The sequence below is a fragment of the Amblyomma mixtum genome, chromosome 3, assembly GCF_055824585.1.
Source record: "Amblyomma mixtum isolate Tamu chromosome 3, ASM5582458v1, whole genome shotgun sequence".
Classification (NCBI taxonomy): domain Eukaryota; kingdom Metazoa; phylum Arthropoda; class Arachnida; order Ixodida; family Ixodidae; genus Amblyomma; species Amblyomma mixtum.
The window spans coordinates 402,478,934-402,495,669 of NC_143014.1; the positions used below are offsets into that span (position 1 = coordinate 402,478,934).

At 52.0% G+C, this 16,736-nt stretch overlaps 2 pseudogenes; both read left to right on the forward strand.

The window, feature by feature from the left end:
- Positions 1-287: 287 nt before the first annotated feature.
- LOC149357396 (uncharacterized) lies at positions 288-1,446 on the forward strand (annotated as a pseudogene).
- Positions 1,447-3,297: 1,851 nt separating this feature from the next.
- LOC149357397 (uncharacterized) overlaps positions 3,298-16,736 on the forward strand; it is a 42,584-nt pseudogene continuing 29,145 nt past the window's right edge.

A 16,736-nucleotide genomic window follows, 5' to 3' on the forward strand; every position in this document is an offset into this window, starting at 1 on the left:
GAATGAAACTATTTATTCATGGAAACCTAAAAAACAAAATAAAGCGAAAGCAAAGCCTCCACGGGACTGAGTGAAAGGCGCTCCACGCGTTGGTCGACTCCGCCCACCGTACGAGGCAGAATTAAAAAAAAAAGGCGGGAGCCGGACGTTAATTCGTTTTAATTGGGGAAATCGGCCACACAGGGCAATAAGTCACTGTTTCTAAGAATGCTAGGAACGAGTGGATCGAGTTCCCGCGGCAAAAAGACATGTTCAGAATCCTCTTCAGTGCACCTTTAAGGGCAGTCATGGACTGGCGAAAGCTGCGTAAGATGGACCTGATCTCCTTATCTGGAGAATTAGGGACTCATTGCGGGGAAACAATGAAGAAACTGCAGGTTGTCAGTGCGATAGAGGACCTCGGTTTTGAGGACGAGGAGATAGTGGAGCACTGGGAGGAAATAAAAAGAAAAGAGGAGTTACAGGAACAAAAAAGAAAAGAGGAATTGGAGGAACGAAAAAGAAAAGAGGAATTGGAGGAACGAAAAAGACAAGAAGAATTGGAATTGCAGGAGCGAATAAGAAAAGAGGAGTTAGAGGAACAAAAGAGGAAAGATGAGGTGGAGCTAGAAAGGAAGCGACTTGAGGTGAAGCTAGCTGCAGCTCAGGCAGAAGCAGCAAATGCCGGCACGGCCTCTGCTGTGAGCAGTCAGTCATCGAAGCCGCCCAAAATGAAAGACCTTCTGTCACCTTTCAAAATGGGCGAAGATGTCGGGCTGTTCATTGTAAACTTTGAGCGCACGTGCGAAAACCATAAATTTCTTCGCCCAACTTGGCCTCAATACCTTTCGACGGTTCTGCCATGTGAGGCTGCCGACGTGCTTGCTCGGCTAAAAGGCGGATGATTACGGTAAAGTGAAAGCCACCTTGCTGAAAAAGTACCGCCTGGTAGACGACGCCTTCCTTCGACGGTTCAGAACCACGGGGAAGCGGCCGTCTGAGTCATTCCCAGATTTTGCCTACTATCTTAAGGCAAATCTGATCGAATGGCTCAATGGCGCCGAGGTTTATGAGGACCGTGACAAAGTTGTGGCAGAAATCTGTCTAGAACAATTTTACAATTGTCTAAATGAGGAAACGCGGCTCTAGGTGCAAGACAGGCCCGAAAAGAAAAGCTTAGAGCGCGCCGCCGAACTCGCAGAAGAGTTCCAGGTCAGGCGCGAAACAGGAAAGGAAAGCTTATGGGCAGCAACAAAGCCCTAAAGGGAGTTCGGGAGGCGCTCAGTGCGGAACGAGAATAGAGCGGCCCCGCCGAGGGTAGAGAAAGGGGCAGATGAGGAGAACCGCGAAAAAGACTCCGTCCGTAGAAATGACGCGGACAAAGAAAAAAAAGAGAAGGATCGTGCTAAAGCCTTCGAGGCGAGAATAGGCTCCCAAAGCATCGCCGGGTGGCGCTGCTGCGCCTGATGTGCAGCGCCATCTATGGGAGAAAAGTAAAAACTGGGGCGCTGCTCGCTGCTCGCGCTGCTTTCACCACGCTTCTTTGCACGCGCGCTTCCTTGCACGTGCGCGCGCCCGCGCTGTCGCGATGTGTCGCCTGCATGAGCCACAATAAGATCGTTCAGACTGACGCGCAGTACTGCAATGCAAACTTAATTAAAGGGGGGAAACTGATTAGTCGCGTCTACTGTGTGGAGCAGACGGTCGACGATGAGGAGGCCCATTTGACTGTAAAATGCGTTTCTCGAGTGAGTATTAACGTCGTACTGTATAACATGCAACTAGAGGTAAGTCCACGGTATAATTATATGCTCGAAATATGCGAAGTACTATCAGCTGTGAGAAATAAAGCGAGACACTTGTTGATCGTAGTTGTCAGTTGTTGCATGCGATGCGCAGGGCGATTCACTTACGTGCGAGTCGAAAGGACATGCGACCAGGCAACAGTTCGTCAACATTCTACTCCACCTTGGGGGAACCCCCTAAACATTTGACCACCATTGTTCACACTTGCAAGTGCGACCTCCGGGTCGCCTTCTTGCTTGAAACGAAAACTCTCCGGAATAACATTGCTTGCGCGCTTTCGAGAATTTCGTCTGCTTTGACCGCGTCTCCTGCACTCGCGCTCGGTGCGATTCTCAATGCACTACGGTGACCAGGAGGATGTCGTGACGGTATTGATGTGCACCGCAGTCGTATAAGCGTCATGATGACAGCGACAGCGGCGCGCTTTTTAGGGCCGGCCTGCCGACCTGTTTGCCTGCCGCCGCCGTCAGAAAAATACGCTAATATTGTTTGTTCGCGTTCATACCAAACCCTGGAGTAGAGCAACGTCAAAAATGAATCATTTTTGAGGATCGTTGGCCAATACCGAGCTGCTGGTAGAAGCGATAACTGCGATACAAGCATATTTCTTTTCCAAAGCCGCTTTGCTGATGCCCAGTGCTGCTCGCCTGTTGTCACCTGGCTCCGCAGTTAAAGGCATCACGGAAATCGGTCACGTCTTTGTTTTATTATGTGACGGTGAACATAGTAAAACGGTGACGCGAGTAGCACCTTTATTACAGCGCTGGCCAGTTCCGAAGTGCCCTCAGCCACAGCATCGGTGCGAAATGATTAGGCTTAGCGACGACTACGGCAGCGAGGGAGCAGCGCAGCTCGTCGCCCGGCGTGGCCGCGGGCGACGTCGTTGCCGAAAGCTCTACTGTCCGCGGACGGCGTCATTGCCAAAAGCTCCACTGTCTCGCCGATTAGTTCAGCGGCTTGCGACTCCCAGTCGCAAGGCTGGAAAATCGAGCAGCGAGCGACTTGCCTGCGCGTCGTCTGTCACTTTTTTCGTGCATGGTAGGGACAGACTCACTGGCTCTCCGAAGAGCGCGGCCGCATACTCGCGTGTTCGCGGTAAGAGTGGATCACCGTGTACATACGCTTTGGTTTTTACATTACGGCCTTCGTACTACCTCCTTTTTGCTTCGCCGAGACCACGTCTGTCAGCGCGAAGATTGCGCCTCGCGCGACTCTCCCGTCGCACGTGCACACAAAGCTAGCAGGGCGTCTGCTACGGCGCCGCCCCGAGTTTCCGCTGCTCGCCGCTGCGGCGCTGGCGTCGCGCTCCCAAACTTGAGCTTGGGTTCCCTATACCGGCAGTCTGTTTCCGCTGTAACGAGCCAGGGCATATCGCGAGTGGCTGTCGAAGGACTAGGCTGGTTTTTTCGCTCACTGCTCTCGACGAGTAAAATATGCGCCTACTAGAGCCGTACATGCGCGAAAGGACAGAATGAGCGACGGTGTCGCGTCCTGCGCGACTCCGCCGCCACAATGAATGTAATGCACCCTTCGTTCGTTTCACCAAAAGATTTCACTGGGGAAAACGCGTGGATCCGGCAGGTGGCCCAGGAGGGCAGTGTCTGTCTGCCGGTCGCGTGCGTCACCATTGAGGGCCGGTTTGGGGTGCTGCATACCGAAGCGGCGGTGTCAGTGACCTTGCCGGAGCAGTGTCCCTACCTTTTTTCAAACCGCTGGGAGGACGAGCTAAAGAAGAGGGGCCTGAGTTATGGCGACCACTCCGTGCACGAGCTGACGCGTTCCAAGGACCACGAGATCGCGGCCCAGTTGAGCCCAGGGAGTAATACCCCCGTCACACGGCCAGTTTCAATGGCCATCGAGTCGAGGGCCATCGAGATTTTCAATCGTTATCGAACTCGAGGGAGTTGTGGTGCTCCTACACTGCAAATCTCAATGGCCATTGATATCGTTTTCGCGTCTTCCACCGAGCTCGTGTGGCGCCACAATCGCTACGTTTGGTTTCGCGCAAATAAAAATATTTTTACGAAACCAAACTAAATGCTGAAATATAATTTTTTTGCAGTCATAAGGCGCGTTCACACTTGTCCAAAAATCCGGCGCGCGAAGCGGCTTCGCTCGCCGCAAAAACTAGGACCTGTTCTCATTTGTTGACGCCGGGGTGAGGTGGAACCGCCGCATCACTGCTGTTTCTCGGTTTTGCACACCACGTCGCCGCTCGCGGCGTACGCAGATACAGTGCAAAAAAGAGCATAAATTTACGCTGTCTACGAACCACAAGCTTATGCGTGTTTACGTACGCTAAACACAAGCGCATTCCCGCATTCAGTTCAGCGTAGGCCAGCACAGACGCAAAAATAGTAGTAGTAGAAGACGTTTATTCGGCCAAAATTTACAGGCCGAGCATGTCGACCGCCTGGGCGACCAGAAGTCGCTGTTCTTCCTCCCCTTCAGCGCCAAGCCAGTCGAGCCAGGTGGTGATGGATAAAGAAGGTGGGGGGTAGGAACCCGACTGCTGAGCAGCCGGGCAATAGAAGAGGCAATGGGCAAGGTCCGCATAGATACAGGGGCAGTTGGGACAGGAAGGGTCCGATCGATAGCGATAGAGAAAGAGGCGAGACGGGGTGATGATTGCATTCATTTGAATGTGCCGAAGAAGGCGAGCCTCCGGCACTGTGAGTGATGGATGAGGGAGAGGGTAAAGGCGTTTGTCGAGGCGGAGCTCGAGGTAGACCTCTTTTATGGTGCGGCGAAGGGTGAGTCTCCCACCGTCCTCCGAGGGCTTGGGCCAGGGGATCAACGGTGCCCGGAAAAGTGTGTCACGGGCGAGCTGAAGAGCCAGCTCATTGCCGTCAATCCCTGAATGCCCAGGGACCCAGCGGAGGAAAACAATGGAAGGCTGCAATGCGGAGACCGCTCGTTCGACCTCCTGTTGAAGAGAAGGGGTTAGGGTGCGTTTCTGTATGTGGTGTATAGCGGCTTGTGAGTCTGAATAGACTGTGTACTCTTGAAGAGAGGGAAGGAGGGCAAATGACTGGAGGGCATGCGCAATGGCGAGGACCTCGAGGGACAATGCATCCGGAGGGCGTAGAAACGGCCCGCTGGTGTGAGTTTCAGGAGCGAGGAGGTGAGGGTGGTACAGGGCGTAGCCGCAGGAACCTCGAGGAGCCACGAAGGAGGCATCCGTGTAAGCTACACCCTGGGTATCAAAGAGAGGGGAATTGTGCTGTGCGGCCGCATGACGACGGCCGGCGTGCAGAACGGGGGACATGTTGGACGGAAGGGGGAGGATCCGAAGATTGGGAGCCGGGGTGGGAATAGGAGAGGTAAACGGGGCGCAGGGAATGGGCGAGATACCCGCTTGAGTCAGTAACCACTGACCCTGACGGGTAAGGGAAAGCCGGGCAATCTGCGACTCATGATGGAGAGAGAGCAGAGAACGGAGAGGATGAAAGAGGCCTGTTGCAAAGATCTTTGCAGTAGAGGTAGTGATAGGGAGGTTGAGAGCTGCCTTGTAGAGGCCCACAAGGGCAGTCTCAAGAGCGTTAAGTTGAGTCTGATTGAAGGAAACGTAGGGTGCAAAGTACAAGACCTTGTTGAGGGCCAGCGCGTGGGCAACTCGGCACGCATGAGCCTCGTGGAGACCTGAGCGCCGAGTGACCACGCGCCGCAGGAGGCGAGTTACGGAGTGGCAGGTGGTGACAGCACGGTGGAGGGCTTGCACGTTCTTGGCTGCATGCAAAAGAAAGCCAAGAACTTTGCACTGCGTGACGACAGGAATGGGAGAGCCAGAAAGGTGGAGAGAGACGAATTGGTTGTGTGAGCGCTGGTATGAGGAATGGTTGAGGAGAAGGAGCTCGGATTTTTCAGGAGCAGGAGAGAGGCCAGCAGTGGTGAGAAAGGAGTCGATGAGATCTAGGCCACGTTGCAGGGTGTCCTGTACGTGACCGGGAGAGCCAGACGAACACCAGAGAGTGATGTCATCGGCGTAAAATATATGATGCAGGTCGGGAATTTCAGCTAGCTGGGAGGCGAGAGGGGCCATAGCAAGATTGAAAAGGGTAGGAGAGAGAACAGCACCTTGAGGAGTGCCTCGGGTGAGGTTGTGGGGGTCGGACAGATAGGTGTCGACTCGAAAGCGAGCGACACGTTTAGAGAGGAATGAGCGGATATAACAGTACATGCGGGAGCCACAGTCTAGGGAGGCGAGTTGGGAAAGGATGTGGTCGTGGCAAACACCGTCGAAGGCCTTGCGAACATCGACGGTCACAAGTGCGTGAATTTGAGTGGGGGTAGGTGACAGAAACGTGTGCTGGAGAACCAGAAACATGTCCTGTGCACAGACGTGGCGTCGGAAGCCGATGAGAGAATGAGGGAAGAACTCCCTCGTCTCGAGAAAATTAGAGAGGCGAGTCAGGGCCATTCGCTCAAGGGTCTTACCAACACATGATGTCAGGGAGATTGGGCGGAGGTTAGAGAGAGAGGGAGGTTTGCCCGGCTTTGGAATCATAGAAATGAGGGAGGAGGTCCAGGAGCTGGGCAGGCAGCCGCTGTCCCATGCATCATTGTAGGTTTTAAGGAGGAATTCTTTGGCGCAGTCAGGAAGGTTGCGAAGTGTGGTGTATGTAATGGCATCCTCACCGGGAGCCGAGCGTGTAGCATTAGGAGCCAGAGCCGATTCGAGCTCCCGGAGAGTGAAGGATTGGTCCAGATCGGGGTTAGGTCCACCGCAGTACACCGGGTAGGAGGGTGCCAGAGGGGGCGGGAGATAGAGAGAGGCGAGCTGATCAAAAACATCGGAGGGAGTTCCTTGAGTGAGGGCTTTAGCTAAAGTTGGAGCAAGTGCAGGCTTAGTGCCAAGGAGGGATTTGAAGAGAGACCATGTGGATGGCGAGTGCAATGCAGAGTCAAGACGGTCACAAAGAGCACTCCAACGAGTGTGCTCGAGTGAGGCGCAGTGGGCGACGATCTCGGCCCGCAGAGCAGTGATCCGGGAAGAAAGTTGGGCATTGTGACGTTTACGGCGACGCCATAAACGGAGTAGGTGAGGATCTGGGTCTGGGACTGGGTGACAAGACCGAACACGACGGCTACTGGACGTGAGCGCTGCAGTGATGCGCGACGTCCAGTCGTCGTAGGATTGAAAGGAGTCAGAGGCGAGATTAGCGCGGAAGGCGTGCCAGTCAGTATGAGTGACCGGATGACATCGAGGGATGTGGGAAAGAGAGGTGGAAATGTGGACAAGATAGTGGTCACTGAGAAGAGTTTCGGCTGTCATTTGCCAGTGAAATGAAAGTGAACCCCGAGAGAAAGTGAGATCGGGTGTCGTGGGGCGCTGTGAGGCAGTGCCCGCTCGAGTAGGGGAGCCAGGAGTTTTGAGAAGGGTGAGGTGGCGTTCCTGGGCCAGACAGTGGAGGAGGCGGCCGGGTTTGAGGGTAGCCCAGAGTGTGTGAGGGGCATTAAAGTCGCCACCAAAGAGGAGATGGGAGTTAGAAGGAAGAGAGTGAAGGAACTTGCCCAGGGCGGAAAATAAAGAGGAGGTAACAGGGGGGTTGTAGAAAGACAAAAGGGCGAGTGAGACGCGGGAAGAAGGGTGGTAATAGACCACACCAACTAAATATTTAAGAAGGACGGAGGGGATATCAAGTGGCTCCACGAGCACGTCGCTACGTACATAAATAGACGCAAGTGGTGTGGCCGTAGCGGCATGGTAGACGCGGTAGCCTGGGACAGTGCGGGCCGTCCGGGTTTCCTGGAGAAGGAGAAAATGGGGCAGGGAGGGGCGGGCGAGTAGATACTGGTGGAGGGGGGTCTTATTATGGCACAGATTTCGGCAGTTTCACTGCAATATCTCGAGGCCCTCGCCAAAAACCATTATGATAGTGTAGAGGTAGAACTTCGTGAGGGTACGCGTTCCTTCTTTTTGGCCGGGGGCAGTGACTCATGCAGGGATTGGAGCGTAGAAGTGAAGGATTCTAATTGTTTGGATTGTGTTTGGAGGGTGGTAAGAATCTGCAGAACCGATGTCTCTAGCTGAACCAAGCGAGTGTGGTGTGCCTGTGTGGTGGTTTCGAGAAGATCAGCCAAAGGGGCGACCTGGGCGGTGGAGGAGGGAGTGGTGAGTGTGGCAAGGTGCTCATTTAGCTTTTTTTTTGCTCATTTTGCTCATTTAGCAAAAATAAACACAGCCTATAGTGGTGCCATCTGGTTGTCAGGACGGGAACTATTGCTGCCAACAAACGGACTGTCCTCTTAAGCCTAGCAGCGGCAGAATGGTCACTCTAAATACAAAATAAAGCAAATTTATCACTTATACGTTTTCTTATAGGCAAGGCGAGACAAAGCGAAAGACCGGTGCCCCATTTATGACCAGTGAACAGACTGAAAAAGGAAGCAACAACGAGAATTCAGTCCGAAGCGAGGGGTCCGGCTTTGAAGGACGCCGCCATGTTTGTCGTTCGAAGCAATGCTAGCAACACTGGGCAATGCTCGAAGGCCCTCTAAACCTCGATAGAGTTCCGCGTTGCTCCGTTGGCTCGATATACTATTGACTCGATGGCTATCCAAACCGCCCGTGTAGCAGCGCTCGATCGCCTTTGAGGCGATAGACTATCGGTTCGAGGGCCTTCGAAACGCCCGTGTGACAGGGGTGTAACGAACCAAGCACAGACAGAATCGCTGAGGCGTCCGAATTTTTAGAGAGGTTGTCACCTAGCACTGCCAGCAGGACTCAGGTGGTTTTGCTATGCGAGGAAAATTCCGCACGCGACGAGTCTCCGTGTGTTCTACCAGACCTTCCCGCGCGTGCGACCTGTATATATTTATATTTATCATGTATATATGTATATACGTGAGAGGCGTGAGCGAGACGCTCGGTCGCATTCTCGGAAAAGAAGGGGTGCTGACAACGCACAAACCGACCAGCACTATCGGTCGCCTTCTCCCCCGCCCAAAAAACCGGCAGCCCAGAGAAAAGGCCCAGGGCGTCGTGTACAAAATTCCGTGTTCCGTCTGCCCGGCGTCGTACATAGGGGAAACGAAGAACTTCGCGGAAAGGATGAACCAACACAAAGCGGACGTCCGTCACATGAATCGTCAACGCAGCGCCGTGGCCGAACACTGTGAAGGGTGTGACCACCCAATTGACTTCGACAGTACCATTGTATTGGAAACGGAAGCTAACCCACGCAGGAGGCTTCTACTCGAGTCGTGGCACATACAGCAAACACGAGAGAATGTTAATCGTTCCCTGGGGACTCTCCCCTCATCCTACGTCCATGGGCTGCGGCCATTGACCCGCAGGTCCTCCACACAGGGGCTTAAAAAGCCAAGCTGCGCTCGCCCGTAGTCACACCGTGAAGAAGGGGCCGAGCCGGTCCCGAAACGTCGTGTTTTTCCTGTATTTTACTTGGTTGGCGTCACTTACCTTCTCCTAACATATATGTAAACAATTATTATCAGTGTACTTCTCCCTCTGTCCTTTCTACTATCCCCTCCCCTCTTTCTTTTCACTTCTACACACTGCCTGCTATCCTTTAATTCCGCTGCCCCAGCTCAGGTGCTTCCAGCAGCGATAGCAGATGCCGGGGTAGAAAAAATTCTTTTACCTTCCATATTCAATGCAAAATAAAATCCACTACTACTACTACGAGCCTCCGGGAATTACTGAGTCAGCTTTTGACGCTGCGCCGTGGGCCGGCAGCTTAACACGTGACGGCACCGCGATAACAGAAGGCGCGCGCAACAGATCCGCTGGGGCAGCTTCCAAAAAGCGGCGCCGTGCAACGAAAACCGAATTGTGTGGTGTCGCAAAGCAAAAAGTGCAGGTTGGGCTTTTCAGTTTCAGTTTCAGTTTATTTCCAGAAAAAAAAATTCTGGTGGGACACCTGGGCTAAAAGCTGCTTTTGTCAGCTTGCAATTCAGGACCGCGCGTAACTTCTCCGAGTTGCCACCGCGGCACTCAAGAGCTCACAGGAGTCGCGTGAAGACCAGATCGACTAAACCCCTGTCAGACGAGCAAGTTTAGTGTCATTTTGAACGAGTGACACTCGCCTGTAGTGTCATTCGCATCGTGTCACACGATGAACTTTAGTGACACTCGCTGCTGAACGCACTCGGCAAGAAGTGAGTTTGGGGAACTCACTTCACTTTTCCCGAGGGGCGAAGTGTATAGCCTCGGTAGCAGCGTTTCGAAATTAGAATACAACGTCGGCAATAAAAATGGCGTTTTGTTGAACGCAGCTAATTATTTTTTGCCCTCTTGTTCATGTAAACTTATTTGCGCATGTATGTCGCCACCACTTTTTGCCAATCAGATTGTGTCAGATGCGCAGAAACTAGAAACGTTATCGCCGTGGGTCAGCATGATGCTTCAAAAAGTGAAGTACTGCTCCTGGCTTGTCTCGTCTTGCGAAGCCTTTTTTGTAATCGCCAATATTGCACAAAGCTCCTTGATAATCATAAAAAATTGCTTGCAGTTTGGAATCTACTGTACATTAACTGAACATTAAAGCTTTGAAGCGCGAAAAGTAATATTTTTTGTGCCTTACTTGAAAAGCCATCGTCACCACCATCAAGGGCGCCGCAGAGCGCGCGAGGGTCAGATAAAGACGAGACATGCAGGGAGCCTAGACAGGAGGAAGCACCCCTCTCGCGTAAAACTTTTCCAGCGCTGCCCAGGCTTTGCACGCCAGTCGCAAAGAGACGGAACTAATCAGCCCTGCAGCTTTTGGGAAACGTTAGCTGGTAGAACAGCCGCCCGACCACGCCGGGCGCGGCTGAAGTAGGGGTATTCCAGGAATACATGTGTCTTGTATTTGCGGTTTGTTTTTTTTATTATCCATTCACTCTTGTAGAACACCCTAAACGATGTTTTGAGCTTTTATTTCTGGCTCGAGTAATGTAGCTTAAAGACGCTTGTTAAATCTCTGTGTAAAAGAGATTTTTTTTATGACAGCCTTTGAGGTTTCGTAATGTATAGACCGTTTTCGGCGCCAGGAGGACAATAGCCTCGAACCGGCGCGCGCGCGCCGCCGCTTCTCCTGCTTCTCTCCTCCTGGTATGCGCGGGCGGCGAGCTACGCGTTGAGTGACGTTCGTGTCCTGCTGTCTTTTGCACGAGAAAACAGCTTTTACGTGTTTTCACGCTGACTATGAACATGAATCGTGAGCCGAGGTCATCAGGATACCTCTGCGCTGTTGTTGGCTGCACCAACAACTACCGCAAGCGGAAAAAACTAGCCGCAGAGCCATGTGCACAGCATGAACAGCCGCGGCGTCAGTGCGGCTGCGACCTGTTCCATCTGCACCGCTTTCCGTCAGATGAAGGCGAGCGATGTCTTTGGCTGGCTAGCATTAACAGAGAAGATTTTGTGCCTCCTTAATGTCACATGCTTCCTTCTCCAGCAAATAAAAAATGATGTGTGGCATCCGGACGTGTGGCCACTTCAGTCAGTGACAACACTTGGATGCCTGTACAGCTTGTGACCTGCAGACAAATATGATGGTCACAAAATCTGAGCAGTGGAAGTAGATAGCTCAGATAAGCAGAACAAAGACCTCTCCGAAGTTTTTGTTGGATGATAAATATGACAGCAAATGATATGCGATATTACAGCACTGCCGAGTAAGCAGTGTGGTTGCAGCAGTGTTGTTACCGCGAACAACCGGGCCTTGGCAGAAGCAAAAGAGCGTGCTCACTGCACCAGTCGTCAAGATACCTAAGTCTGCAAAACTTGTTTGAAGACGCGTAGCGTGCTTAACGACGACCGCAAACGCGCTTGCTCACCAAAGCAAAATCGAGCTGCGGGTGGCGTGGCGAATTTCTTTTGCCGCGTGGCAAATACCCATGCAACCTCTCATCTAACTTTCTCTGTTTAGTGCGGACATTTATTTAGGGCCGCAACACTTCACTTTCGACGAGTGAAGAGTGGACACGTACGCGAAAAAGAGTGGCGGGGCAGCGAGAACGACCATTGCTCGCGCTCGCTCGGTGGCCCCCAAGCAAGCAATGGTGACATACGCGAGGTCAGCTAGCGTAGACAGTGCTTTCGTTCGGTGCCTGCGCGCTCTAGCTTAGTAAACATTCTCGCACCTACCACCTAGACCTGCTCGTAGGCGAGCATTTATCTCGAAGTGGTAACCAGCTGAAACGCACAGAGGACACCAGGCATAAAACGCCTGAATCTGGCACGACGCGTACCTCGCTGAGAAGTGCACTGTAGTACCTGCCTAAATGTGTGAAGTGTGTACGGGTCAGCTTCCACGAAAGAAATTCATCACCGTGAGTGGTCCAACAATACAGTTCGCGTCTGCGCACCACGCACACTTAAGCAAAAGTGAAGTGCGGCTAACGTAAACATTGATGAAGTGACTTTGTTATGCTGACTGGTAATCGTAGTCTATCGAACTCATTCGGATCGCATAAAAGAAGCTTGGCGGCTGCCTGTGTCGCTTCTTCGACCACCGTCGTAGATAGCGGTGCGGCCGTTGCTGTGCACTAGAGGAAACAAACGACTCGTAAACAAATTTCGTTTGCCTGGGTCAATCATCGGAACGACGGTGGAAGTGCCTCCTGCCCCATAATCCGATGAAGTTCCGGACATCATTAAAACAAACCGTGGCAGTGTTTCTCGAAAAGCTTTTCCCGTCACCCAGGCGCTTTTCTAGCGCGCCCGCCCGCCCGCCCGCCCGCCCGCCCGCCCGCACGCACGCACGCACGCACGCACGCACGCACGCACGCACACATACACACACACACAAAATCAGAAACTCCGAAGCGCCAATTTGCGACGCCGCCGTACTGCACCGTGGGCGCAGCACAAATGCGCGCGCGCACACCAGCATGGCGCTAGGGACAAGAACAGAACATAGACGGCGCCACCTCCCCAAAATGGCGGCGCCTTAGATGAAATGGTCTATAGCTGCAGTTGGTTGGTTCTGTATGTTGTTTGTTATGTATAGATTAGTGCTTGAGATTACATGAATAGTAGTTCAGCTCTACTATCCTCTCAACTGATCTATTGGGGCCGTGCGTCTATGGACCGTAACGGCAGCTGTAATTTCTTCCACCATAAAACCTGATTCCAAATTGAAAGATACGGTGCCAGTGAATCACCCGCATAGGTCACGTCCGCAGCTCACCCAACCAGACCGCCTAAGGGGGAGGGGGGAGCCAAAAGGAGAGTTAATCTAGCAGCACAGCTTAAGACCTTGTTCTTTGTTTTACCTGGCACGACTAGGGAGGGGGTGGTGCTCTTGCCTTGCCGGGGTGGGGCATTATGCAGACTTGATCATTAATGCTCTACCTGAGACCGCTGGCCTGCAGACACCGACCCATGGATCACCCAGGAAACAGACGACCTGCCTAGTTGATGCGGCCTCTTCAGAGGACAGCGAGGAGCTGTAACCCCTTTCGAGGCCTCTACATGGCGGCGGACGAGCTGTCATGGTCGTACTTCCGGCCACGTGGGCCCGAGCAAGCAGCAACCGAAGACAGTCGACAAGGCTGACAACCTCGCGACGGCGGCGGTGCAGTGTAGTGCTTGATGTGCCCCCTCCTAGCCTAAGTGGATTAGGGCAGCGGACTTCCTTGAGCGGAGGTGACCATCACGGCAGCAGCGGCGAAGGCCGAAGATGTGAAGGGGGCTCACGAGGGCATTGACAGCGGCAAACAGCAGCGGAAGCAGCGGCGACGTGGCGGCGCCATTCAAGCCGAGTCTACCCTCGGGTCGCCGGACGACGGAGTGGTGCTACACACAGTCAAGCTGTTGCTGTTAATTGAGGACGGCTGTGTCCTCGACAGAGGTCTCGTGTTCTGGACATCCGGCGGGGAAGCACGTTCATTCGCCTACTGGTAGACTGCGGGAGATTCGTTTCCAGCCGTGTTTGATTACTGAGCCTTTACCCCTTCCCATCGACTGATCTGCGAGAGAGCGGAACAGCCAGCATCGCCCCTGCCGTGGGTGGTAACACCAGCGTCCACTTCTGTCCATCCGATTTGGACAGTGCTCTTCGAACTTTATTCCCCAGTCAGGGATCTGGGGAATGCGAACCCTATTTAACTCGACTGTGAGTGTGGCCGAGGGAGACGCCTGTTAACTCCCGTCGGCTCCGGTTGGCGAAGAAGTTCCTTTCCACTGAGAGTCACTCTCAGTCGCTCTTTTGTAAATAATGTAAATAATTATATACTTTTCTTTGCCTTCCTCCTAACCCAGTCTCCCATCCTCCTCGTCCCATCACCGGTCCGGCCATGCTACCCGGGTCGCAACACGGCTTTTTTGTTTTTGTTTTTGTGGGTGTGTGCATTTGTGAGCATCTACAGCTCACGTGTCTCTAGTTAAATTCCACTCTGCCCGCCTTGATTCATCGTGCCGAAGGAGTTCCATAAGGGGAAGTACCCCGCGTTTTCCACATTTGTATCGTTTTATTTTGTTTACTCGCTTACGTCGACAACACGTGAGTGCGTCTCAAATCTATTCTGTGCTTCGGCCACGCTCTGTTTCTATGCACTTTACTCGCTGCCGCTGCGTTGCGACCCAAGCCACCGTCCATTCTTCCCTCCCGCCCTTTTTTTCTGTCCTTTTCTCCCAGCTCTGAACGTAGAATTCTACGTCTCCTCGTTACGTGAAGCGCTCTTTTATGTCCCTCCTTCGTTTCGCCTTCGGGCTTCTTTCGCGCTGCTTCACTCTAGTCACAATGAACGAACCAGCCCAGAAAAAAGTTCTGCTTGATTTCTTTTTTCCCCGCGATCCCACACGTGGGTGGCGGGCGACGACACTTATTCACTCCTTTCCAGTTCCGTTTTCTTGCATTTTGTTTTTTTTTTCTTTTGAGCTGATCTTCTCTCCCGCATCGTTTAATTGCAGGCTCTGTCCGAAACGTCGACTCGCAATATATGCTTCCATAAATCTAGCGTTTTCAATTTCGCATTTCGCCTCTAGGAGCCAAGCACGTTAGTTTTTTTGTGCTATATATACAGGGTGTCCCAGCTAAATGTAACCAAGGTTTTAATAAAGACGAAGTGTCCAAGCTTCGTGAGACCAACTGAGGGTTGTTGCCAGTCGCCTGTCCTAGTCTGCGGTATTTTTTTATTATGCAAACGTAATTAATTAGCAGAGACTGATTAACTAACTTTTTAATTATTGTCTTTAGGAAGAAAGTGTGAAGGCAGGAATTGTAGATCCCATAGAAAAATAACTGGTCGCCGTATTTGCAACCAAGTACCACTGATACAGCTTCTTTTATTTGCCTCAAAAGAAAGCCTGCGAAATACAAAAAGAACCACGTGATAGGGAAGCAGTTTCAGCGCTCCCGGACGACCGATCAAGCAAAGACATAGCTTATCTTTGCAACGCTGTCCCGAACGAATGGGGTTCGGCGTTTTGCGATGGTTCCGAGGTATACACCAGCAGCTCTCGCATGGGCGCTAGGGCGACCGCTGCTTCAGCGCGTGACGGTGCAAGTTCGCCGGCACGGCCACATGCCTATCGCTCGAGGCGAGGTTTCGCGTAAAAAAGCGCTCCATGCGAGCAGCGCTTCACCTCCTTGAAAACCAGCGCCCGCTTACTTTCGATGACGCATAAGCAGTTCCTGGCGCGTATCTCGCCACCACCTCAAAACGCCGAACCCTGTTCGGGACAGCGTTGCAAACATAAGCACCACCCGAGCATAAGACGGCAACCCGAGCGCAGCCATCCGGCTGCCATATGGGTGCGCTCGGGTGGACGTCAATGAGTCATTACTTCCTTATTACAAATCTACTCCACCTTGGGGGAATCCCCTAAAACATTTGGTCAACACTGTTCCTACTTCGAGTTACTGATCAATTCGCTCTCGCCCTACTATAAGCTTGCCGTCCCGGTGAGCTCAATTGGTAGAGCGAGTGCTCCGGTGAAGCGGTGGTCCCGGGTTCGAACCCCGAACCAGGACGAATTTTTCTTTAACTCCGAAGTTTCTGAGAAAGCTGTATAGCTTTCTTTGTATCCGTATGATGCGCTCGGGTGGATGTCAATGAGTAATTACTCCCTTATTAAACACACACACACACACACACACACACACACACACACACACACACACACACACACACACACACACACATATATATATACATATATCGGGTGTTCCACCTCAGAGTTCACACAATTTTTAAAAGTAGGCTTTTTGAGTTAGAAGAGCGCTTTTTTCCGCAGAGTATCTAAGGGCTAACTAGCAAGCTGGTTAACTAATTTTGAATAGTTAGTTTCTAACCCTTACTGTTAGGATCCTAAACCATAGAGGGGCGTGTAGCCTGTCGTGAGCAATATCCATATCAGTTGTTAGAATTTCGAAAACGCGGGTACCCTCGGCGTTGTGGCCCAACAAATTTTGCCGACATCATGCCAAAATACATGCACTTTCGAGAAGCTTGCAGGCAAAGCAACTTCTGTAGTGCACGTAACTCATCGAAATAGCCAAAATTTCTTATGCCACACCGGCGAGTGTACCCGCGTTTTCGAAATTCTGAAAACTGATATGAATATTAATTATGGTGGGCTACACGCCTTTCAATAGTTAACGAGCCTAAGAGTAATAGTAAAAAGTCAACTATTCATTATTATTTAACCAGCCCGCTATAGTTAGCATGTGCCAGCTGTATTCTGATGTACTCCACCGCGGACATTAATTGGCCGAAAAAGCGTTTTTCTAACTTAATAGGGCTATTTTAAAAAAAATTGCGTTTCGCCCCGTCCGGCATTGATACAGGACAAGACGGTCAGCGAGAATAATGTAACAAAGCTTAATGCAACGTTCCTTCCTTATTGTATTTGAATGCAAAAATGTTGTCCGCCGCTGCATGTTTCTTCCATTCCGATTAAGATTAAGTTCATTCGTTAGGTCGCAATTACACATTGAAAAAAATACACCACTCTTGTACGAGATAACTGTGCAATGCAGGACCTCTGCAGTGCCAGT